Genomic DNA, 26,472 nt, shown 5'->3' with positions numbered 1-26,472 from the left:
TCTTCCCTCCTTCTTCCCTCCTTCTCTTCCTTTTTCATTCTTTCTCCTGAAATAAAATCATCAGGAAGAAGGAAAAAAAGATAGATTTTGCAGATAAGCTTAGCACCCATGAAGAAAATGGAACAGTTAAGTTCAAGCATACACAAAAATTCTTAAGACTTTTTTTCCATCATTAATATATATGTGTTTGCTAGCACATCTGGTTCTACAATGAAACATCCTCTAACCTCTTCAGCCTTTGACCAACAAACAATAACTTTTGCCTGTTCCTTTCAAACAATGTGAACAACTAAACCATGCACATGTATATATGTATTTATGGTATTAGGAAGCCCTCTCTTTTCTACATATTCACATAGCTGGTAGGTGAAAAATAATTTCACTGGGAAATCTTTAACGGGTTGGAAGCACATTTTAAAGAGCTCTGTAAAACGCAGTAGATCAAATAAATAGATATGAGGTGAAAATCAACTTAAATCAAAGAATGGGTGTAAGGTATATAAAGATATGTAATTCTGTATGGCTGCAAGTGAATATAACTTTTATCATTTGAGGGAGGGAAAGAACAGTAACAGCAAATTTATCTACTGTGAAAGAAATTCTACAACTCTATAGTAAAAGTGCTAAGCATCTGCACATTGCAGCGAGCTGTTACCGAAATATAATTTTCAGAAAGTGGCAAGATTTTCAATCAAAAAATATTATAGATTTTTAGAGACTTCATATGAAACAAATTTTGTGCAATGAGTGTGACTTATGAACCAGAAGACCTGGACAAATACCTATGCTAACAAAAGTCAATGGAAAATAAATCCAGTAGTTTAAAATGTATCTTCAGATTTTCAAATAACTGATATTTAGATTTTTTAATGTACACTATACAAAACATATGTAAGGAAAGCTGATGCAGTGACCTATGACATTACTGAAGTTATCAGACAGCATTGCTGCAGATATTAAAAAAATATGGGAAATAACCAAAGAAGGTCATAAGCCATTTGTGAAAATTGTCTACCATTTAGTAGTTGACTGGATAACAGAGAAGCTGTTCTTTACTGCAAAGCAAACTAAACCATTACATGTTTAAATATAAGGAAATTATCAAGGATATGTCAGCATCTATCTGTTTCAGTTTCTGTCAAAATAGTATCTGGGTATGTGGAAATTTTACCACAAAATGCTTAGTAGCAAAATATCTCTGCAAAACAGTGGTTTGAATAAAGAGATCTAGTATTTCATGCCTTTCATTGTAATAGTAGTTAATATTTTTCTTTATAACCAAAAGCACAAGTATGTCTGTCTCATTTAGATTTTCTTCATCTTCACATTTGGCAGCATGTTAGTTAAGCTAAGAAGACTGGCTTATGATTTTTTAAAAAGAGCCTTCTCTATCATAGCCCAAACAGTTTTTTTCCAGTTACTCTTATCTAGCAAAGGGCTTCTGTGTCCACTTGAAACTTAGACCTTTATATTTACAGCTGCTCTGAATAATAATAAAAAGCTACATTTCATAGATCTATGAATTCAACTCAACCATCATTATTCTCTGACTATGGTGGCTGGCTGGTTGTCTGTCTTTCCAAGACACTTCTATGTCTTTTTTCTTACAGTAGGCAATGTAGATTATTAGACATTGAAATAGGATAACACAGTAATGGTTGGTGTGAACTATTTCCAAGATGGTAGCAAGTATTGAACTAAATTTGCTGAACATAGTAATGTCACATCTTCAAGATACTGAAACGCATTAATCTTTCATGGCGTGTTGCTAATCAGTTTTACAGGACTAAATTACAGAATTATTCCTATTACTCTAATACTTGTGCAATTGCATCTGGAGTGCTTTGTCTAGTTTTGGGTTTCTTAGTGCAAGAAAGACTTATTGGAATGACTCCCATGGAGGATGACCAAGAAGGATCAGGGTCTTGTTCCATTTTATGTAGAAATACTTCAGTGAGAAATCTTATTGTGTCCTTTGACTACATAGTAGGAGATACAGAGAAGACAAGCCAGACTCTTCTCAGAAGTACAAACTGATAATGGAAAGAGGCAATGGTCAAATGTTGCAGCACAGAAAATTCTGATTAGATATCGGTAAAAAAATATTCATAATAAGGGAAGTCAAACAAAGGTTTTAGGCTCTCCATCCTTAGAGACAAGCAGAAATGAACATTGAAATTCCAGCTTTAGCAGGACTTGCTCTGAGTAGAAGGTTGAACTGGACAGTCTTCAGAGGTCCATTCTAACCTCCAGGAGGTTAGAATGAAAGGCATTTTTATTTGCATACAATTTGGATAACACCAATGTGGCAAGAGCAGTTGGATTTAAGTTATAATTATGAAAATCAAGTTTGATCTTTAGGTGTTACTTTAATATACCTGGTTATCAAGGCTGTTTCCCAGCCTCCTCATAGACAATCTGGCAAGACAGAAGTTGGGTAGGTGGTCTGAGAGATGGGTAGGAAATTGGCTAACAGGCCACACTCAAAGGGTGGTAACCAAAGGTTTTTACTCAGGCGGGAAGCCTGTCAGAAGTGAGGACCACCGGGGGTCAATATTGGGTTCTACGCTATTCCACACCTGCATACATCAACTGCACAACAGGATTGAAATCATCATAACAAAGTCTGTTGATGACAGTAAATTGGGTGGTGAAGTGTACATGTCAGAAGGGAGAGCCATCTTAAAGAGAGACCTGGACAGACTGGAAGAGTGGGCAAGCAAGTACTGTATGAATTTCAGCAAAGACAAGTGTAAGGGATAACATAACCAAAGAGCTCAGTACAGTCTGGGATCTGTGTGGAGATCAGGAGCAGTTGTGCTGAAAGGGATCTGGGGATTCAGGTGGAGAACAAGCCAAGCATGAGTCAGCAGTGTGCTGCTGAAGCAATGAAAGCAAATTGGATCCTGGGCTGCATCCACAGGGGCACTACTAGCAGAGAGAGAGATCACAGAGTAAAATCATAGAATCATTTAGATTGGAAAAGATCTAATGCTACCGAGTCCAGTGCTAAACCATGTCCTGAAGTGCCACATCTACATGTCTTTTAAACACCTCCAGGAATGGTGATTCAATCAACTTAATAGGCAGCTTATTCCAGTGTTTGGTAACCCTTTCTGTGAAGAAATTTTTCCCAAGAGCCAATCAAACCCTTTCCTGGCACAGCTTGAGGCCATTTCCTCTTATCCTATCACTTGTTACTTGTGAGAAGAAACCAACCCCTAACTCCCAACCTCTTTTCAGGTAGCTGTAGGGAGCAAAAAGATCTTCCCTCAGCCTTCTTTTCTCCAAGCTAAACAACCCCTGTTCCCTCAGCCACTCCTCATAAGACTTGTGCTCTAGACCAGCTTCATTGCTTTTCTTTGAACACACTCCAGCACCTCAATGTCCTTCTTGTAGTGAGGGTCCCAAAACTGAACACAGCATTCAAGGTGTGGCTTCACCAGTGCAGAGTACAGGGGGACAATCACTTCCCTAGTCCTGCTGGTCATACTATTTGTCATACAAGCCAGGATGCTGTTGGCCTTCTTGGCCACCTGGACACACTGCTGGCTTGTATTCAGCTGGCTTATATTTCGCTGGCTGATGATCAACACCTCCAGCTCTTTTTCTGCTGTGATTATCCCACTTGTGGGTTTGTCAGACCACACCTGAAATACCTTGTCCAGTTCTGGACACCACAATTCAAGAGAGACATGGACAGATTATGGTGTTTACTTGCCTGCTAGAATTGACCCACAACAATTAGATTTTTAGCTTTTAACAAACTCTCTGCATGTCTGTGTAACACAGATATTTCCTGTCATATCTGTGAGTGCAGATGGAAACACATTGATCAAAAGGGGAAAAACATTCACACTATGCACTGCAGTAGGATTTTCTATCACTGAATTTTCCCAGAGGATTATAACATGATGTATCAAATTACATTTCAAATTGTGCAAATGTTTGTAAATATTCGTCTACATTCTTCTGCTTATAAAGGGCTAGGAAGTGTATTACTTGGCATGGGTATGGTGAACTGACTTTCTAAAGACAAGTAACATCTGTGAGCATTCAGGAATTGTAGTAATTGGTGTGATGTTTCAAATTCTTTTCTAATTTTCTCTATTTCCCTTTAGGTTGTGAACTTACTCAAGTGAGTTTACAAGCACTTTATTGTTCTCCAGAGTTCACATAGTTGCTAACTCCTCTCTGTTGCTTTACATTTAAAATGCTTGTTATAACTCCCTATAGAGTGGTAAAACATTATGCTTTACCCCCGGTTGAGCATACAGAATACCTTTAACACATCTGTTATTGCTGTTATTCAAATGGATACATTTCACCAGGCCAAAACCAATTGCCATCACTTTGTAATTAGAAAAGAGTGTGAGGGGGAAAACCCACTCCATAACAAACAGCTATGATGACTTTCTTGTTTGTGCAGATATGCTTAAAGGAGGACAATTCTGACACAAAGGGCTTACAAATCAACTGAGAAATATTCAGATAATCATATACTCATGACCCAGCAAAAGCCATTAAGAATACCTTACAGAGGTGGAAGAACTTTGGATTCCAATGTTACTTCAAAAGTTAGTTTCACACAAATGTAGTCAATCAGAAAGCCATTAGCACACTGCCTGATTGCTACTGAAATATTCTGGTGGAGACAAGCCAGGTGTACAGATGTGTGACTGAGGAGATGACAAAGATAAAATACACCAGCTGAGGAAATAAAAAAATATTAGCTTGAAAAACATTGCCATAATTGGTCTGTTGTCACAAATTTTCTTCTACATATTGACCTTCACCATACATTTTTATTTAAGTCCATTAAAACAGTAGTATGTTTCACTGCTTTAGGAAACTCTGGAATCCATGTGTCAAGGTCAAATCTTCTTTGTAAATACACTTAGCTTTATATAGTCTAATCTATATTGACTTGCTAGATTAGAAGTTTTCAAACATGTAATGGTAGTGCATGATAAATAGTTGCATCAACGTATTTTCCTTTCCTTCTACATCCACACACTAGTATTAAAGATCATTTGAAAAAGAAACACTGATAATCTCACTAATAAGACTGCCTATTCTGGCTGCAGGAAGTATTCAGATAGAAAATCCCTGAAACATCTGAGTATTGCAAAATAAAGGTTACTTTCTCTCTCTGCACCTAACATATCCAATAAAGGTATATATAAAAATTTGTGGTGTTTACAGTGTAGCTATCAGCACTTACATAAAAAACATGATAGCCAAAGTTAATTTATCTTCCAACTAAAGTAAAATGTCTGACTTTAAGATTCCAACCACTAGAAAACATTTGGAGATATGACTTGCAAAAAGAATTACAAAATGTAAATAAATTTTAGAAAAGAGGAAGGAGTGACAAAAGCCAGATTAAAGCGCAAAGTTGGCACTTTCCGTACCTCTTTGGTCCGAGTGCTGATCAATGAATTTGTCTTTGCATTGACATTGATAATAAGGGATGAAATGAAGAACACAAGTTGTCCATTCTTGCCAAAAGTGCATTCCACATTTACAAGTTCCAAAGTTTTTATGTCACGGAAAAGTCCATTGACAAATCAATAAAATTGACTTTTAAATTATACATACAGTTGCTTCGTCTGTACAGCTGTCAAAGTTGGATGCTTCAAAATTTGTGTAATACAAAACTCAACACACATAAACTTCAGCAGCTTTGTTGCTTAATGTAAATTGATCATCTAAGTCTATTATCATAGAATTGTAGAATCATAGAATGGTTTGAGTTGGAAGGGACCTTAAACATCACCTAGTTCCAACCCCCCTGCATAGGCAGGGACACCTCCCACTCAAGCAGGTTGCTCAGAGCAACATCTAACCTGCCCTTGAACACTTCCAGGGGCTTCCACAACTTCCTAGGGCAACCTGTTCCAGTGTCTTACCAAACTCACGGTGAAGAATTTCTTCCTAATGTCTAACCTAAATCTCCCCTCTTCCAGTTTTAATCCATCACCTCTTGTCCTCTCACTACAAGCCCTTGTAAAAAGTCCCTCCCCAGCTATTCTTCAGGTTGTGAGAGTGATAGACTCCTCTAGAAGGCATGTTTTTTCTTTCATACTTTCTGGGTGGGCAATATTCTTATCCCACCAATTAAATGTAGTACACCTTCTTATAAAAAACTAGTTAGGCAATTAGACTATTTCAGCATTATTATTATGGATACTCAATAGATAAGTTCAGCATTAGCTTTTGACATTTAAAATGTCAGATATTTGAAAAAAAATATTTAAAACCCCACAGAAACATAGTTTACTAAAAAGAAAGATGGTACCTTTGTGGACATTTAACAGATACAATTTGTCGTAGTTGGGAGCTTGTACTATCAAGCTGAAAAATTGAGAGGTCCAAATATACTGGATCTGGATCAGGACCTTTTGAAACTTTCATCTCTCCATCAATAACGTAGAAGCTCTGGTTGGTTAGGATTTAGCTCAATGATCTCCTGTACATATCTAAATTTGGATAGAAATAGTCTGGTCCATGATCTCCATGATTTAACCTCAAGGTACACCTGTATCACTTCATCTAAAATAGCCAAATAAAGTACTAGAAAGGTTTTGGAACATAATTCACAAATATTTTCCTGCATTACATTTAGCAGCTGGACTGCATGGACAGACAAAAACAATTGGTCAGGTCTGAGCTTTACTGAGTAGCATCTTACTTAGTTGTCTCCTTGAAATCAGTGTGACTATCCAATGAGTAGGGAATGATGACTCAGCATGTGCAGTGAAATGGAATCTGACCCAAGATATATTGCTTCTGATGAAAAACCAGGGTATTAAACAAAGTACATTAAAGAACAGTAATACTCAGAGTGTCCTTTTAAAATTAGCTTTGTTGATTGACAGATTGTTCTCCCTTGCAGACTCTAGGATAAAAGGGTCATTTCAAATACATTATAATTGAAATCCTGCTTATGTTTCCTGTTATCTTCAAATTCTCATATTCATCCTGTTATAATCCCCTGCTTTACAATACAGAATCTAAAAAGCAATCTTATTTATTAATATTTTCCCCCAAGCTGCTGTTTTTTTTTTTTTTCTTTTTCTCTCCTCTCTGCTCGTGCATTCCTATTCTCTCCCAGTTGCTAGTCTCACTTAATTAAAATATAAAAATGTCCCTCACTTCTTTACAATATCAAACTAATTTAATCTACCTCATTCTCCTACTGGCTGCAGGCAAATTATTTGTCTAAATACCAGTTGTACTGAACAGTTTGTATAAATCTATGTTCCTTTCACTACTCCAGTTGCAGCGTCTATCTCTTTTTAGCGTTAATGGTAGGAGACTGAGGGTACATGGGAGGGCAGAGGTGACAAGGTTCTGGAGATAAGTAGCCAAAGACAAAGTGCAAGGATCAAGAGAGAAAAGGTAGCTTTGTAGCTGGAAGAATGAGATTTGCACAGTGTTGGATAAAATGAAGATCAGTGGCTAAACCAGTAGAATATATTTATACACAATTTCTTCTATAGAGAGGGGAAGTACTCAATTACATGAGAAGAGACAGGAAGGTTATTTTACAATGAAATTGCTTTGTAATGTTCTCCGCGTTACAGAAATTTGTTCTGAGGATGCAATGATAAATAGCTTTCTCCCCCAAGAAGCTAAGCAGTGAAGATGTTTTGCTTTAGGCAAGCATTGTTACTTCCCTGCTTGTGACCTGGAAGCAGAGTTAGAGGGGCCATACTAACAATGCATACCCAGTACAATACATGCAGTACATAATCTCTGCCTGCAGTGGGTTACTGTTCACCTGCTGATGGGGAAAAGGGAAGGGCAGCACACCTTCGTAGCAGGATGAAACCAGTAAAACAAAAGCAGGCCAGGTATTGTGTGGGTGCAAAATGTGTAGAGGGTAACATGGTCCCATGACAGGAGTGTGGTCATCTTACAGCATTTTGGTTTGGTTTATGGTGGTTTTTGTTTGTTGGTTTGGGGTTATTTTGGTTTTTTGTTTGCCTTTATTTGTAAAATGACCTTAGAAAGAATTAAAGGCTTTTGTTATCTTCTATGTCCCCATTGACCCACTTTCATCAGTTTGATTCATTTAACTACAATGTCTTTGTGTAGTTGTCAATAAAGACATGCTTCATATCACCTAAATTCTGATATCTAAAAGCTAGATGCAGATTACTTCCTTAGGCTAGCAGTATAATTGTTGCAGAGAAATGTATACCACAGTGAGACTGAGCCCTTTGTCAGATACCCACCTCAGCCAAGAGAATTGCTCTCTGGTAATTTTTGTTTCTCTCCTTGACCACATGTTACTAGCTTGGATCCAGTTGTATCTTTACATACTGACATTAGAGCAACAAATCCTTCCTCCTATCTGTATGAGTTCCTATTAGTTCTATTTTAGTTATTTTGCATAAGAAAAACAAACAAACAACAAACCACTTTTATAGTAATTGCACTTTGAATTTTGCAATGAGAGGAAAATTAGCAAAAAATAATTTATTTTGATAATTATATGACATTTTAAAGTAAAAATGTGTGCAAGATGGGGTATTGCAGTGACAGTGGATGGATTGTTTTTTAAAAAACACGTGAACATGCTTAAAAATCCTTCTGATTAGAAGGATGATATGTCAATTCTTGTGCACCAAATCAATCATTTTTGTATGCCATTATGTAACCTTGTTAAAAGTGGAAATGGAATACTTATTTCTTCAGCCTATCAGTGCTTATATTGCATCTATTGCTAGCTGTCTTGGCTGGCTGCTAAAACACTTTTAATTTGAGGAGTTGCTTAGTATATTGAATAATTATATTTGTGTTTTATTCAACTTCTCAGAAATGCATTAATATTTTTCATTAAAAAAGAAAAAGAGAGAAAATAATTCTCTTATAACAACTGTTCTACAAAGCTTTTATTTTCACAGTTATTCTGACTGTTTCTCTACCAGGGTTTCTCACTGTGCCATTTTACCTCTCCCAGTTTGCTTGGCAAGAAACTAATATAGAAATGTTCTCCTTATATCAATTCTTAAACATCTTTCAATTTATGCCACTATCCATGGTTAGCTACCAGTGAAAGGATTATGATTTGAAATAATTTTGTAAAAAAGTTATAAAATCTTCATTAGTATGTCATTCTTGTCACTGAATGTATCTAGTCAGGAATGAACCTGAAAGACAGAATCAAAAAGAAAGGTAATTAGACCTGTTATCTTGGATATTTAAGACTCTGTGAAGTTGCTGAAAACAAAAATAGAGAAAGACTTTTACCCAGAAGTTTATGAAACACTCAAAACCAGAACTGCTACATTTCTAACTGAGGTCTTGTAGCAAACCTGATTCAAGGAATGGACAGGGGAAAATAGGACTAAAAATCTGAAAAGTGTTTTGAGAATTAATTTAGGATTATAGACCACATTTCCATATCAGGCAGCTTGTTAAAATCTATAATGATGACCAGGATAAATATACTCTTGGAAATATGTTCCACACTTTGGAACATGTGACTTGGATGCAAGATACATTACACAAGTGTATCAGAAGGAATCAGTAGTCGTGTGGGCAAAGGATACATGCGAAAAAAAGAAAAAAGAAAGATAGTACAGGGGATTTTACCATTATAAACAGTGTGGAGAAGAAAGACTGAAATTATTTTATTTTGTTCCCTCATTTATTTAACCATGGAACTTATAGTACCACAGGGTACTATAAAAGCAGAGGTGTAAAGACAGATAAGGCAGTCTATGAGTCTTCAGATTGGAAAGAGACAGCTAAAAGGAAAGACAATTAAAGGTCATAAAAGCATACATTGAGTGGAGAAGGTAAACTGGGAACAGTTTATCACTGTTTCTCCATTACCAAAATGTGGATCTCGTTGCTCCCGGTCTCGTGGTGGTCAAATTATAAATGGGTTCAAAAAGAAATCCATAAAGTTGAGCTTCATTGAAGAACATTTAACATTATGGTTCAACCACAACCTCTGGCTCAAATCACTAAATTAATATTTTCAGGAAATTATCTTTTTGTTCAGGTCATGCTTCCTGTATTCTTCCCCAGGAATCCTCTTTTAGCCACTGGCAAAGAAAGAGCACGGAGTCAAACTGTTAATTTGCTCTTGTGCTCCTATGATTGTTTAAATTAATTGCAGGGCCTTGAGACCCACAGCTACTCTTCCATACATTTATTTATTCTCAGATTGGGGAGGTGTGCAAGTGAGTCCCACATATCCTGTGTATTCTTTACCATTCAGCACACCTTGAATGTGCAATTGGCCCTTTTCTCCCTGCCGAATTGCACAGATCATGTTACACTCAATAAGAGTAACAGCTTGACTGACTCAAAAAACTTTCTGATTTTTCTTATGCTGAAACACTTATGCTTTGTCTGAAAGGTTTCCCAGAAGGTTAGATAATGAAAAATTTTTACTTACCTGCAAATTTTATTAATACAGTCATTGTGATTTGATAGACCCTTCCCACCCCCTAATTCTGGAAGTGGGAAAAAAAAGAGTAAAATATCCTTGGAAAAGAGGAGATTTTCTTTCAAGACATGTGCCTGCTACTGGATGTTGTTTTGAAGTCACTCTTCCTCAGAAAAAATTGTTTAAGGAGACATCACTAAGGTAGGATACAAGCAGTAAGGTGTCAAACAGAGTGAAGTGAATTAAATGCCTCACACCTATGATGTTAAAAAAAGCAACTTTAAAAACCCTTATTATCTTAAAGTTGAAATATTATTATATGGCAGTTATTAACATTGGACACCTTATTTCAGAGCCTTATAGGCCATGCAGTCAGTAAGTGTACATTTTTTGGCACATGATATGTCATCTCCCAACAAAGGTCTGCACTTCTGCAGCATAATGAATTTTAAGAATTATGGAGAAATCTCTACAAAGTGAAAATTGCAAGGCAAGTTCTGACAATAATAAAATAAAATGCAACGATGTTTTAGGTTACAGTGAAGTAACAAAATATTTCTGCTATCTATCTCCTTTGTTGTTAGGCTAACATTACTTTAACTGCTGATATTCACAATATTTATAATTTAAATGTAATTTAAATAGGTAAAGTGACAGATAATATCTGAGATGTGTTGCAGATCATGACTGATATGATGCTCATTTCATTTAAATACATTTGTATGTGAACAGGCATTCAAATATATCTATTATAACACCAGCAGTATGACAGAATCATAATTCCTTAAAAATTCTATTACTAGACTGTAAGTGGACTGTTAAACTTTGGCTCAAGGGCACCATAACCCTCACATCAGCATAATTTAATAATCAACATAAGCTAATGGAAAGTTAAATTCGATGTTCAAGACAGTGTGATTCTTTCCTGTTTCTTTTATTCCACACCTATAGATTTTCCAAAATGGGTAAAATTTTTATATTGAAATGTCTTTGCAGACATAAATACTTTAATGCATTTTTGTACTCTTATTATTTGATAGAAAGGAAATGATCATATTTCTTGTCCATCTGCCTTGATAATACTGTTTCTTATTCTTCTGGAAATTATTTTCTTATATTTAACTTTACAGAAATTGAAGTATATACTTCTTGTACTGGGTACTTTAATAATAGAGTCAAAGGCTTTTTTAGGATGCAGTTGACGACTGTATAAAATACACTATTTTGCCTACAAAACATTGTGGACATTCATTTATAAAGGTAGTTCACCTAACAAAAGTTCATAAATACCCTTTTGCTTGATGTGTTAATCTGTCCCAAAGATTTTTTTTTACATGGTGTAGTCAAGGAGCACGGAGTGAAATCAAAAGCAGGACACTTGGGAATCATGAAATCATGGAATTGTCAGGGTTGGAAGAGACCTCTAGAGATCATCTAGTCTAACTCCCCTGCTAAAGCAGGATTGCCTCTAGCATATTACTCAGGACTGCATCCAGGCAGGTCTTGAATATCTCCAAAAAAGGGGACTCCACAACCTCCCTGGGCAGCCTGTTCCAGTGCTCTGTCACCCTCATAGTAAAGAAGTTTTTCCTCACATTTAAATGGAACTTCCTTTGTACCAGCTTGTGCCTGTTGCTCCTCGTCCTGTCACTGGAAATTACTGAAAAGAGTCTGGCTCCATCCTCCTTGCACCCACCCTTTAGATCATAGAATCATTACGGTTGGAAGGGACCTTAAAGACCATCAAGTTCCAGCCTTCCTGCCAGGAGTAGGGAACCCTGCCACTAGATCAGGTTGCACAAAACCTCGTCCAACCTGGCCTTAAAAACCTCTAGAGACCGGGCATCAACAGACACCCTGGGCAACCCATTCCAGTTCCTCACCACCCTTATAATGAAGAATTTCTTCCTAATATCTAACCTAAATCTCCCCTCTCTCAGTTTAAAACCATTACCCCTTGTCCTATCACTATCTTCTCTGATGAAAAGCCCCTCCCCAGCTTTCCTGTAGGCCCCTTTCAAGTACTGGAAGGCCGCTATAATGTTTCCTCAGAGCTTTCTCTTCTCTAGGCTGGATAGCCCCAACTCTCTCAGCCTGTCTTCATAGCAGAGGTGCTCCTGGCCTTTGATCATCTTGGTGGCCCTTCTCTGAACCTTCTCCAACAGCTCCATGTCTTTCTTGTGCTGAGGGCACCAGAACTGTACACAGTATTCTAGGTGGGGTCTCACCAGAGCAGAGTGGAGGGGCAGAATCTCTTACCTGGCCCTGCTGGCCACACTTCTTTTGATGCAGCCCAGGATGCAGCTGGCTCTCTGGGCTCCAGCGCACACTGGTGGCTCATGTTGAACTTCTAATCTACTACCACCCCCAAGTCCTTTTCCTGGGAACTGCTCTCTAGCCATTTTCCCCCACCCTATATTTGTGCCTGGGGTTGTGTCGACCCAGGTGCAGGACCTTGCACTTGGCCTTGTTGAAGTTCATGAGGTTGGCACTGGCCCACCTCTCCAGCCTGTCAGGGTCCCTCTGGATGGCATCCCTTCCCTCTAGGGTGTCAACCACACCACACAGCTTGGTATCATCAGTAAATTTGCTGAGGATACACTCAATCACACTGTCCATGTCTCCAACAAAGATGTTAAACAACACTGGTCCCAGTACTGACCCCTGAGGAACACCACTCATCACCTGCTTTCATGTGGACATTGAGGCATTGACCACAACTCTCTGGGTGCAACTGTTCAGCCAATTTCTTATCCACCAAGTGGTCCATCTGTCAAATCCATGCCTTGTCAGTTTGGAGAGCAGGATGTCATGTGGGACAGTGTCAAAGGCCTTGCACAAATCCAAGTAGATTACATCAGTTGCTCTGCCACCATCCACCTCACAAGACTGCCATGTCCTCTCAAATACGATGGAGAGAGGCTTAGCAATCACATCCGCCAGCTCCCTCAAGGCCCGTGTTACTTATAGACATATATAAAAGATGGAGCAAAGAGAGCACATCATCCTGCTAATGTAGACTGGGGAAGATCATGGCTGCTCCACACTTTGTAGGGCATCCCTGACTGATACTGAATTATTGCTCCATTTTCTGTGGACAGCTGAAGCATACAGCAGCTTTCCTGGACTGTCTTCCTTCCTGTTTGAATTCTCTATGTCAGTAATACCAAAAGTAGTTGTGTACAGGCAATAAACAGCCTTCACTTGTGGCTGAATAATTTGTGCAGAGCAGGTTGGCACTAGAGTTCTTTGCTTTACTGACCTGATGTAAACCAAATTAAATAAACAGGATTATTAGGGTCAATAACTATTGTGACACTCTGAGGTTCATATGATGAAAGAAAAGATGATTTTGTTGCAGTGACCCCATTAGAGGTTTTCCTATACTAAGTGCAAATTTACTTGATTTCTTTGAAAAGTAGCACAGTGCAAATTCAGCCTGTTCTTTCAAAATGCTATTTAAAATTACCTCTTTTGTGCTTAACAGTGATGTTACCATAGCTTTCATCATAGACACTAAGTTCAGGTTTAATATGTCTAATGATTAAAAAGGTAAAACACAGTTCCTCTTCTTCATCTTTTTTTTCCAAACTCTTCTACATTTTCCTTTTCACCTGAGTCATTGCCTGGCCTCTTGTGATTTCAATTTGTCCTTAAAATGATCTGAGCCATTCAGCACTGATGGAGTGCCCTCCCATGAGTCCTGAATATCATGAAGCCACTCTTCATGATGTTTGAAAAGTCAAGTCAGTTAGGTGAAGTCCCTAGTGACTGGAAGAAATATTACTGGAACAGGTTGCTTAGAGAGGCAGCGGAGGCCTCATCCCTGGAGACATTCAACGTCATGTTTGATGGGGCTCTGAGCAGTCTATTGTAGTTGGACATGTCCCTGCTTGTTGTAGGGGGGTTGACTAGATGACCTTTAGAGGTCCGTTCCAACCCAATACATTCTATGATTCTATGATGGTTCTATGACTGTGGTATTTATGAGAAAAGTCATAGAAGCACAGAATCGTTTGGGTTGGAAAGAACCTTAAAGATCACCTAGTTTTAACTCCTCTGCATGGGCAGGGACACCTCCCACTAGACCAGTAAATTCATCTGAAGTTGCTTTTGGAAGGATATTCTAACACACACGAGGATTATCACAATTCCTTTTTAAAAGCCCCTATTGAAACTTCACTGGTAATAGCACACACATTGTATACATGTTCAAGGCAGATAAATTTGGAATGCAGATGTGAATAAAGGCTACTAGGTATATCAGAGAAGGGAACACAACACCTTGGCTGAGATAAATTAATTTCTTCCTGTCTAGAAAAACAAGCCATGAAGGGGCAAGACTACTACCTGTAAGTGCAATGAGGAATAGATGTTAAGAAAAACTGAAGGGAAATTTCACCTGAGAACAAACAAGGGTAACTCATCATTAATAAATTTAAGTGGAAATTCAAAAACAAATATCTGACCATCAGAGACTTGGTTTCTAAAAAAGACTTACCTATAAAGGAACACAAATCATTATTTTAACGTAGATGCCAGATCCTTGAGTTTAACCCAGCTGAATATAATCACAGAACCATAGAATCATAGAATCATTCTGGCTGGAAGGGACCTTGAAGATGATCAAGTCCAACCATAACATAAATCCCTCTCCCGTAACCTAATTTACATGTTCAGTGTTCAAATCATGTTGCTAAGCGCTATATCTACATTTCTTTTAAACACTTCCAGGGATGGTGATTCTACCACCTCCCTGAGCAGCCTGTTCCACTGTCCAACCACTCTTTCGGTAAAGAAATTCTTTCTAATAGCCAGCCTAAACCTGCAGTTTCAGGCCGTTTGCTCTGGTCATGTCATTATTTACATGAGAGAAGAGGCAAACTCCCACCTTCCTACAACCTCCTTTCAGGTAGTTGTAGAGAGCAATGAGGTCTCCCCTCAGCCTCCTCTTCTTCAAACTAAACAATCCCAGTTCCCTCAGTCTCTCCTCATAGGGCTTACTCTCCAGACCTTTTACCAGCTTGGTAGCTCTCCTCTGGACACACTCCAGCAGCTCTACATCCTTCTTGTAGTGAGAGGCCCAGAACTGGACACAGTACTTGAGGTGTGGCCTCACCAGTGCCAAATACAGAGGCACAATCACCTCTCTACTCCGACTGGCCACACTGTTCCTGATGCAGGCCAGGATACTGTTGGACGCAGATTTAAAATTCACAAGGTCAGATTAGCAAAATTGTTCAGAATAAGCTACTTTTAATCAATTTTAATCAATTAATGAAATATAAAAGCATGGATATGCTCACTGTGATGGGAAGCTTCTCCTTTCCAGTGGTAAATATAAACTAATTGCTCTAATTCATGGAATGTAACTGGGCTTTTATCATCCCACATATACAATGTCTCAGTCAGTCACTCCCCACTCATGGTGTCTGCCCACATGTAACCTCATTCTTTCAGCAGAATCAAGATAAAGTGAGGCAGCTGTCATTTAGTGGAAGAGGGTTTAGCTGCTTCTCATTTACTGCAGAGCATCAGTGGATCAGCTTTGAGTGGCCTCCTAGCAAAGGACAGTGGAGCTGCAATTTACTATTCCAAGATAACTTCCTAATGGGCAAATCTAAAATAAACCCTGGATTTTGCATCCCTAATGGATGCAGAAATGTCATGTTGCATTTAGATAACTATAGTACATGGCATGACATAATTGCCTGCAGTAGTACATCACTGGACTGAATCATCCAAGAGGTTAATATTAATATATACTCCAGGTACACATAAAATGTAGAAATTATCATAGGATTTAGGATGTTAAACATTTGAAACTGTACATTACCCAGTTCTTCCTAGCTTGAATCAATTCAGTCTTTTAAATACAATAATGTTTTTCTCAAATGTTTTCTGTCTGTTGCTGTTGCTGAGCTTTTCTGAAAACGACTGTTGAAGGACAGGATGACTCTTTGCCTGAATCTTTTCATATAGTGAACAGATGCACAGAAAACACAAATTTCTGAACATTAAAGGCCAAGAATTTGTATTGAAAACAAGGACTGTAATCTAGCTATTCAGTTCAGAGAACAATTTCCTGTTGGCATAAGCACAATGTCACTCTTAAGGCAAGCTTCCCATTGAGAAGTTATACCCTCTGAGGTCTATGGGAAAAGAAAATGATCTCAGTAAGAGCTTAAAGAAATTATGTGCCTTAGACAACAAATTATACTTGAATGCATGACTGTTCACTAGTAAATTAAAATAAGACCTGGTGAGTAAAATGCAAAGGCTGTGAGGCTGAAATTAGATTATAGCTGTCAGGGAGCCTTTTACAGTTAATTTGTTTCTTTCAGTTAAAAACTAATGTCAGGGAACACCCAACCCACCTCCATGTCAGAGAACATGTATATATATATAAAATAAAGCACATATGCATATGTGCAAGTGCCAAGTGATTTAAACAAAATACGAAAAAATTCAGTCAGCAAATAGCTGTTCTGGCTATGGGAACAAATGGCAAGGATCAGAGATATGAGCATCATTGTCTCCTTTGGCAAAACCAAAGAAGTCTGAATTCCTTAATTCAGACCATTCTGGGATAATACAATTAGCAAATGTCAACGTCTATTGAATATCCTACAGAAATGAAAGAAGACACAAATTCAGTTAACTCCCCCTCACCCCCTCACAAACATAATTTTTCTAGACAACTTTTAAAGTGACATTTACAGATAAAGCATGATTGAGCCTTGACATGCTTTCAAACTAAAGTTTTCAGTACTTTCACCTAAATGAATGATTTAGAAAATCACTTTGCTGAAGAGTGTTTCCCTAGTGATTAATTAGGTCCTTCCTTCATTAGCCAATTCACTGTGCCACTAAGAAGTTGGTCTGGTTTAGTCTAATAATCCTGTGTGAAAGAGAAACTCGATGAGTATATGCTATAACAAGTTTTTTTTTCTCAGGAATTTTGTAGTAGATGGAGGACACTTGCATGTTTGCTGTAGTGAGGAATATCTAGCAATTTTTCAGTCTTCACTCCCTCTCAAATTATCACACCTCCATAGTCAATCTTCTGTTCAATTTTATATTTCTTCTTGTTTTTCTTTTCTTTTCTTTTCTTTTCTTTTCTTTTCTTTTCTTTTCTTTTCTTTTCTTTTCTTTTCTTTTCTTTTCTTTTCTTTTCTTTTCTTTTCTTTTCTTTTCTTTTCTTTTCTTTTCTTTTCTTTTCTTTTCTTTTCTTTTTTTCTTTTCTTTTCTTTTCTTTTCTTTTCTTTTCTTTTCTTTTCTTTTCTTTTCTTTTCTTTTCTTTTCTTTTCTTTTCTTTTCTTTTCTTTTCTTTTCTTTTCTTTTCTTTTCTTTTTTTCTTTTCTTTTCTTTTCTTTTCTTTTTCTTAGTTTGGGTTTTGGTTTTTTGTTTGTTTGAGTTTTTGTTTTATTTTCTTTCTTTTATATTTTTCATTTTACTTTCAGAAGTTGACCCAAAACCTTCACAGCATGGAATGTCCTCCTCAGAAATTCTGGACTGTGGACTACTAATAAATGTAATCAATTTCTGAGCAACTCCATGAGTACACTTGGACGTCATGGGCCACTTCGTGTCTGCAAAGCAGAGTGAAGGAAACAATGTCTTAGATTATTTGGTCACCCCTTGTCCTAATTTCCATTTTTTACTTTTTCCTTCTGAAGTCTTTTTATTTCAGGGTTGATTTTCCCTACAGCTTAATAGAAATCTGATCTTTTTTATGAGTAATGAAGAGGCTTCCTCTGTGATGTCCTTTTTCCACTGGAATCTTTATTTCAACTGCATAGGAGAAATCATCACTCTTAGAGTTTCCCAGGGAAATGCTAAACATCATCTTTGGGATTCCCTTCTGTTAGGTAACGTTAATTCACCTGGGGACAGATTGGATTCTAAAACAACATATTAGATTTAGTGTATTATTTTTGTGAATAGCATACCCTATATATGTCCAAACGTTTGACACATTTTTTTTTTTTTTTTAAAGTGAGCATGAACAGGTTATCTCCCATTTTTCTAAATGCGAAACTAAATTCAAGCCAGAAGTGATAATGATGGAGTATTTTCCTAAAAAGAATCATCTGTTGATATTCCTTTGTGATGATTATATATAATGATATCTTTCTAATATATAGTCATTTAATAGTAAACCACATAGTGGTGACAAGCAAGGGTTTCAGTTCAACAATATTACTGGAATTACCGTATTACCACTGTTTAGCACAGGAAGAACTGGTACATACTTCTTTCTCAAGCTACCCCCATCTCTAGCTTTAGTTTCCATCCTTGAAGCTGGAACAGCTAGTATAGTTGAAAGCCTCCCTCAGGCAAAGGCTGCCTCAGATACTGTGAATGTAAATACTATATATATTTGCACTCCTAGAGATAAGCTACATAATGTTTATTTTATAGTTCTAGTGTCTGTCCTATTATCTATTGATTGTTGTGAATGAAAAATTATTTTCAAATATATTTAAAATCTGGTTATTTTCAGAGGAGACAATGTCAAGTTTTAAAAAAGGAATGTATCCATTAATGTTTGGCTTTGTGTCCACTTTCTGGTGTACCACAGGTATTTGTTTTGCTATTAGAGCATCTGTAGCTTCAAAATGTTATGCCAGACAAGCACTAAAACTATGGGACTCCACAGGGAAAAAATGGGCCTACAGCAGTAGAAACCATTCAGTCAGATAAATGGTTTCAAAATAAAGATTACTCTACATGATGTAACATATTAATAAGCATATGGGTTCATGGCACCACAGATTTTTCTTTTTCTAATAGGTCCAAAAAGTATATTGCCTTATGTTAGTTTCACATTAAGGTCCTTCCTCTCTCTAGAGGAATTTAATCTGTTCTGTAATCCTGAACATGAGTGGGTTTGTTTGTAGTAAATGAACCCTTCCTCCATCAAACATTAAGTGCTGAGACTTGAGCAGTAAATTTCACAACAGGTATTGTGTATTAGCATTCCTTCGTGCCAGGCTCTGGGTATAGGAGTCAGAAGTCAGCATGAAATATGTGATTATCCAGAACAAATGCAGTGGTCCAGAGGTTGCTTACATCTATTCTCATGCTGAATAAGCAATCCACTGATCCAGCAGGAGTTTTTTTTCTTATGTTTGACAAAACTTTAGAGTCTAAAAATTTATCTTCTCATGTACCTCATTCATGTCTTAGAGTCTGCGTGATCCAACACAGATTTCTGTCTTCACTAATCTCCTTTCGTCACTCAAGCGTAGATGGTTTCAGGTGGTGTCTACTAGATCACTCACCTCAGGAGATCTAGGTCTGGTGTTAGAATTAGAAACAGCCTTTTGTGCAAGTGAGGCACTCAAAAGCTGCTGAACCGCTCCATGAAGGTGAATCTGGGCATATGCAGTTGGCATCAGATTGTTTCCTAATAAAAATGTAGACCCATTGGAGTCTGAGTCATCTGAGTAAATAAGTATGCATACAAAATAGTCTCTTCATATTGTCAGTGAAGTGGGTACTTTTATGGCATAATAGATCTCATCTTAGTGTTAATGTCTAAAAGAGAAATTAATTGTACCTTATGTATTTTTGGTCCTTCAGTATAAAGAGGATTGGATGACCAGCTCAGACTTAACGTGCTGACACTGCAGGTCCAAATTATGCGAGAGGAAACCCTTTTAGACAGTGTTGATATCTAGGTATCCAGATCATGTATCTCACACAGACTTCTGGATAATTAAGTAGTTCTTGGGTTAATCAGAGTTCTTACAGATCATTCTTTTGGATTTAGTTCCCAAATTCTACTTGAAACATACTGTATATACTGGAAAATATTTTTATATCTTGCCTTTAAGGACTATGGGGGTATTGCTCCTGAGAAACATTATACTAGGAAGTGAAGAGCTGTGACACTGTAAGAAAATAAGGTTTGTAAATCCTCCCATACCTTGAATTAAGTTTTACTTTCCTCCTTATGCTGAGAGAAGGAATTGCAATGTTACAGGCTGGGGGAGGAGTGGCTGGAGAGCATCCTGGCAGAGAGGGACCTGGGAGTACTGGTTGACAACTGGTTGAACATGAGCCAGCAGTGTGCCCAGGTGGCCTGGAAGGCCAATGGCATCCTGGCTTGTATCAGGAATAGTGTGGCCAGCAGGAGCAGGCATGTAATTCTCCCCCTGTACACAGCACTGGTGAGGCCTCACCTCGAGTATTGTGTCCAGTTCTGGGCCTCTCACTTCAAGAAGGATATTGAGGTGCTGGAGCAGGTCCGGAGGAGAGCAACGAGGCTGGTGAAAGGACTAGAGGGAAAGTCTTATAGGGATAGGCTGAGGGAGCTGGGGTTGTTTAGCCTGGAGAAGAGGAGACTCAGGGGGGACCTTATCACTCTCTACAACTACCTGAAGGAACGTTGTAGTCAGCTGGGGGCTGGGCTGTTTTTCCTGGCAACTAGCAACAAAACAAGAGGGCATGGCCTGAAGCTGCTACAGGGGAGGTTTAGGTTAGATATTAGGAAGTACATCCTCAGGGAGGGGGTCATTAGACTTTGGAATGGACTGCCCAGGGAAGTGGTGGATGCACTGTCCCTGGATGTGTTCAAGGAAAGGCTGGATGTGGCACTTCGTGCCATGGTCTAGCCAGTGTGGTGGTGTTAGGTCATAGGCTGGACTTCATGATCTTAAAGGTCTTTTCCAGCCTTGGTGATTTGGTGATTCTATGTTTCTGTGAAATATATTCTACAGGACATGAAGAAAAATATATGTTGCAAATCTCACTGGAAATAAAACCTAATCTTTAAATGGCCTGTTTATCACACTTCTCACATTCTTAAACATAGGTTAAACATGAAATAAGAGTAGCTTTGTGAAGGTGGTCTTTCTAATAAATATTAACATTTGAATAATTTGAATTTTGCCTGAATTTGAAGGGTGCTTTAGGTGGTAAAACACCCTTTATAGTGCTAGAAGTTAGATGATGCCTATATATCTAAATCCTTGCCTGCCTCAAGAACCTTGGTGCTTATGTTACCACATTTTCCTCAAGTTTGTATGGTTTTAGTCTGCCTTGTGAATCTAATAGCATCTTCCTGTCCTGGGTTTAACAATCCAAGACAGCAATGTAAGACTACAGATTTTCCTCATTCATATTACTTCCTTCACAGTCAGATGCACCAATGACAAAGAAATATGTAAAAGTGGTAACAGTGTAAAGAAGCTTGCACTTGCTGTGTGACAACTGACACATTTCACATTGCTTTAGAGGCATCTGAAGTAATTCCAGACGTATACTAAAAGAATTTGTTGGCTGCTCCTTGTGGCATACTAATCTGCTGGAGCAATATGTTCTTTAGTTTGCTGTGTAGTGTAAAGGCTGTTCAGCTCATCATGCAGTCACAGCACAGGTGACTGGTGGCAGTGTCTCATTGCTGTACACAAGATCAGTGTGACTCAGAAGAGACTGCCTGAAGACTGTACCTAACTCACACTGGTTTCATTGCATTAATGTAAATGGCAGAAAGTTAAATGATAAATTTTTCATAAAGTCACTGCAGGCAACATGTAATACCTTGCACTGGAGCAGAATCTTAACTAATTTTGTGGTGCATATATCACAAACGGGGGACTTGAAGTTCACTGTAGAGGAAAAGAGAGCAAAAAGTTCATTTTTTTTCAGTTCTTCAGTCATAAGAACATTCTGTGCATGATCATTGCCCAGAGGAAGCTGCTGATGTTATTATTGTCATTATCTATATGAGCATCAGTCCTATACACAGGCTAGTGTGCCACTGTATTAGAAACTAATAACAAAAATAACAAAGGGTCTTTTCTGTAAATAATCAGTATTCTAAATGCAAGGAATGAAGTACCAGATAAGTACAAGCACCAGGAAAAGACCATGCAGATCAATATGACAGGCAGTCCTGATACTATATCTGTTGCCTGACTTTTGCCAATATTTTTTTTCCAGGCAATTTAATAAAAAAAGGAGTTTACTGAAAGAGGATAAAATTAAATACAAATGTGTAGAACTAGCTGCTCCCAAGTGGCAAAGGGATGTGTCAAGCACAGAGGTGTTTGCTTGAAAATTTTCCCAGGTGGGTAACAGAGGTACAGTCCAGTCAAGGAAAACTTAGTGGCAAGACTGGATACAGATTGGATACAGAGAAGAGGAATAGATTTAACCCACTACAGAAGGCGGAATACAGAGGAAAATCAAGGAAGAGATAGATAATGGTTAATATCTAATGGAGCAGAAACAAAATCTTTGTAGCAGCATCTCTGTGGTTACTAGTAGGGAGGACTGTTTTTCCTAATATGGAATTAAAAAAAAACCAACCCTTTCAGATTTTGAAATGCAAGGTAGTGAGAGTTTTATCTTTGTGAATGCATGGGACACTCTGTCTCTTTGATCTGTCACTCAGGCTCCAGGTCTTAAGAAAAACTTTTATACAGAATGAGAGAATGGTCTTAGCTGAAGATGATAAACAGGGTGAAGATCCTGACTTGCAGTTCTCTATGAAGGAACTAGCAATAAGTGTTTTTCAATAGAAATGAAAGAAGTAAATTTAGCTATAATGATTAGACATTTCTAAATTAAAGTTGGAGAAATTGCAAATATTTTAGTTTAGACAAAAAATTACGAGGAAAATGAATAATACACCTCTGCCCCCCACTCCCAAAAATGCTACCTTATGGAGCCACTATCCAGATGCATTCCAGAAGATGGTGTCAGGGCAGATTAATGTTTCAAGATTTTTATGTTGGCTTTTTGCAATTGAACCACTCCTAAGCTTTGTACCAAGTTTTTGTTTTGTCATACCAGTTTTAGACTGGAATCTTCAAGTGATCATGTTACAACAGAGGACCTAAACTCTGTGAAAAGAATTCTGACAAATACATTCCAAATAAAGGAACAAGATTTCCTGCACTTATACCAGAATTCTAAGACAGCCATTTCCATAAATTTTAATAAAAAGTGTCAGAATGATAAAAATTACATCAGAAGAGAAATTAAACTGAGAAATACCAGTGTTGATTGTATTTGTTTGTTGAAGTGTTCCCTCAGTTTTTCTTGAAAAAAAAATAAAAAATTATTTACTAGTAGGAGTGCATTTTTATCTTTATTTGGGAAACATAATTTTCACAAGACAAACAAGCCCCACTAAAATTGGTTTCTAGGTATCAGCTGCCTGCATGCAGTGACCTAGAACTTGCCATTATATGAGTAATAGGGGCTAAACAAAGAACCCAGGCATTAATTTCTGAAGTGGAAGAAAAGGGTAAATTACATTTTAATTTATCTGTACTTTGAATAGCTTTGCTTGAAGAGTTTTTGAGCTTAGGGTAAAATGGAAATACATTCACTTATCTACTGTTTTTCTACTTCTCTGCATGGTAGCAATCAGATCGTAGAATCATAGAGTGCCACATTAGAAGGGACCTCAAGGATCATCTGGTCCAACCTTTTAAGGTAATACTATAGTTTATATAAGACGGCTATTGAGATCTATTGAGACTGGTTAAAGCTAGACAATCCAAAATATATTTGACAGAGATGAATCCTCTGTGCTGTATAGCAACCTGCAAATAATTATGTTGTCTGAAAAAACAATACTTTAAAATTTCAGGTGTAATTACTTAGGATGCTGATTATTATTATAGTAGTCAAAATAATATTTGGACTTATTAAGTCTTGCAGTTCTGAATTGTTCAGTAGCACAAAGTGATCCTGGCTACACTGAGTAGGATTTAAGGAAAATTAAGACACCCATCTGAAAGATTGGTTTAGTACTGTGTTTTTAATTTATCATAAAAACCAGAACTAGTAGTAGGAACAGTCAGAACAGGATTTCCACACATACATAAGCCTTGATTGAGAAAGTCTGTAAAGATGTGTCAGATAACTAACAAAAGTAGATCAATGGGAGTGTGTTTTCAAGAGAACTGTGGAGAAAAACTAGTGCATCAAATAGCATATGACAGTATCAGGGTATGCATGTGTTTGTGCAAGACAGTTAACCAGAGAGAGAATTATTACCTGTCTGTCCTAAAGGAGGAATACGTGAATTTTCCTGAAGGACATGAGCCTGGATGTAAACACTTGTGCTCTGCTCTTGAAGGAAATTCATGTTAGGGCCCTGGGTTACGCCAAGCTGCTGTGAACCACTGTACATATAAATGAGACTGCTAGTACTGAAGTACATGGAGGTGGTGAGGAGGTTGAAGCTGAACAGGAGAGAGGAAAGGGCACAAGTAGATGCAGAAGAAGGAAGAAGGAAGCAGAGCTGGTTCAAGGGGTAGTTACAGCAGACACTTTCTTGCATCTTGGATGCTCATTACAAGGTTGCTGTTCAGAAGTCTCTTTAAAATTGAATTACACATGTCTTCAATGGTTCAGAAAAAAAGTCTGAAATTCTAATAGGAATATAAGCTGGGAAGTGTTCTGTGTGTGTGTGCATCCATCTCTAAACAGGCTGGTAAAAATAGCTCTGACAAGGTGAGCAGCCTGAGGGTTCTCATTTGGTGGCTTATTCAGGAAATTAAATGGGTGACGTCACAATTGTGACCTAACAAGTGGCATTCAGTTCTGTACCATAGCTAAAAATAAGGGGAATAGAATAAAATAAATTGAATTTATTAACAAAACATACTGCAGAGGCTGTTGTGTTGATGACTTTAATAATTTCCTGCAGATTGTCTACATGAGGCCATAGTGTCCAAGGACTGTGCCCAGGACATTACAGCCAGGTCTCACAGACTGCCTGAAGGTCTGCCTGTGGGATGCTGGCCATGCACAAACCCAGTGAAGGCATTTCCCACCACCAGAGTAAATTATGCCCTCCATTTGCATTTGTGCACATATATGCATGGACTCTCTACTCTAAACCAATTCCGCTGAGTGTCTGATGGATCTTCACAATGTTATCAGATTTGGGATAAGCCCTGGTGAGGACACTGGGGGACCATAATAAATTGTATTGCTCAAGCTTTTAGGAGAGCAAGATTCCTGTCTCTTAAATCTTGTGATTTTCCTTCAATGAAACAGTAAATTTAATAAATACTTTTTAAAACCCACTGAAACAATGAAATCCAGAGTAAAAGACTGGTTCAACATCTAAACATGCTACAGGACACAAGAAGTACTGTCTCTGAATTGTCTCTTTTATAAAGTAATTCCCAGAAGCATAAAAAACCTGGATACATAGCAGACAAAAAAAAAAAAAAAAAAAAAAAAAAAAAAAAAAAAGAAGGGAAGAAAAGAAGTCTATTTAGCCATTAAACATCAAGGTTGTTATTTATTGAAGACTACAAAATAATACACCAAGGAATTTCACCACTGTGAAAATATAAATGCAAGGGCATATAAGAACAATAGTTTAATCATTCTACAGTAAAATTTTAATTAATTTAACTGTAATTCTATTTAAGTTCTATGATTATTGTACTGGAATCAAAAATTATTTACATTGCTAAGAGGGCACTTGCTAACAGACAAAGTGCTGAGTTTTTAATGCAAAACATATCCTAGGTGCTCTATGGAACACTATTAAATTATCTGAATGCCTTAGGTGTAACAATAAATAAATAAATAAATGAAATCAGGCAATTACTGTGCTTGTGGCCTTGTTTGTATAACATGGACTTACAATTTTTAACCATCATACTGATACAGTATCATTAAACAGAATTTTATTGCCACATAAGTAGAGAAACCAGCTGAAGTACTGTCACAGGAAGACTACTCACTTCAGTATGATAAGACTATTCCATTATGACTTCATCGTCTTTCATTTATATTATGAATCATAGCTTTATTTTGACTGTTCTGAATAATATTTTACTCTTTCACGTATTGTAAGTAGTATAATATAATCTCTTATAGTTTAACAATTCAATATTGTTAACAAGAAAATTTTACTGAAGTGCTGACATTTCCAAATAAATATTTCCCTGGAACTGTATCTTAGTAAACACTGACATTTCAATTTTTCATTTTAATCAGAATAATAACAGATTCCAAAATATCAGAATTTCCTACGGAATGAGAATTCTCTTTTTGACCACCCCTAATGTGCC

Source organism: Apus apus, chromosome 1, assembly GCF_020740795.1.
Source record: "Apus apus isolate bApuApu2 chromosome 1, bApuApu2.pri.cur, whole genome shotgun sequence".
Classification (NCBI taxonomy): Eukaryota; Metazoa; Chordata; class Aves; order Apodiformes; family Apodidae; genus Apus; species Apus apus.
This window is presented reverse-complemented; position numbering follows the sequence as displayed.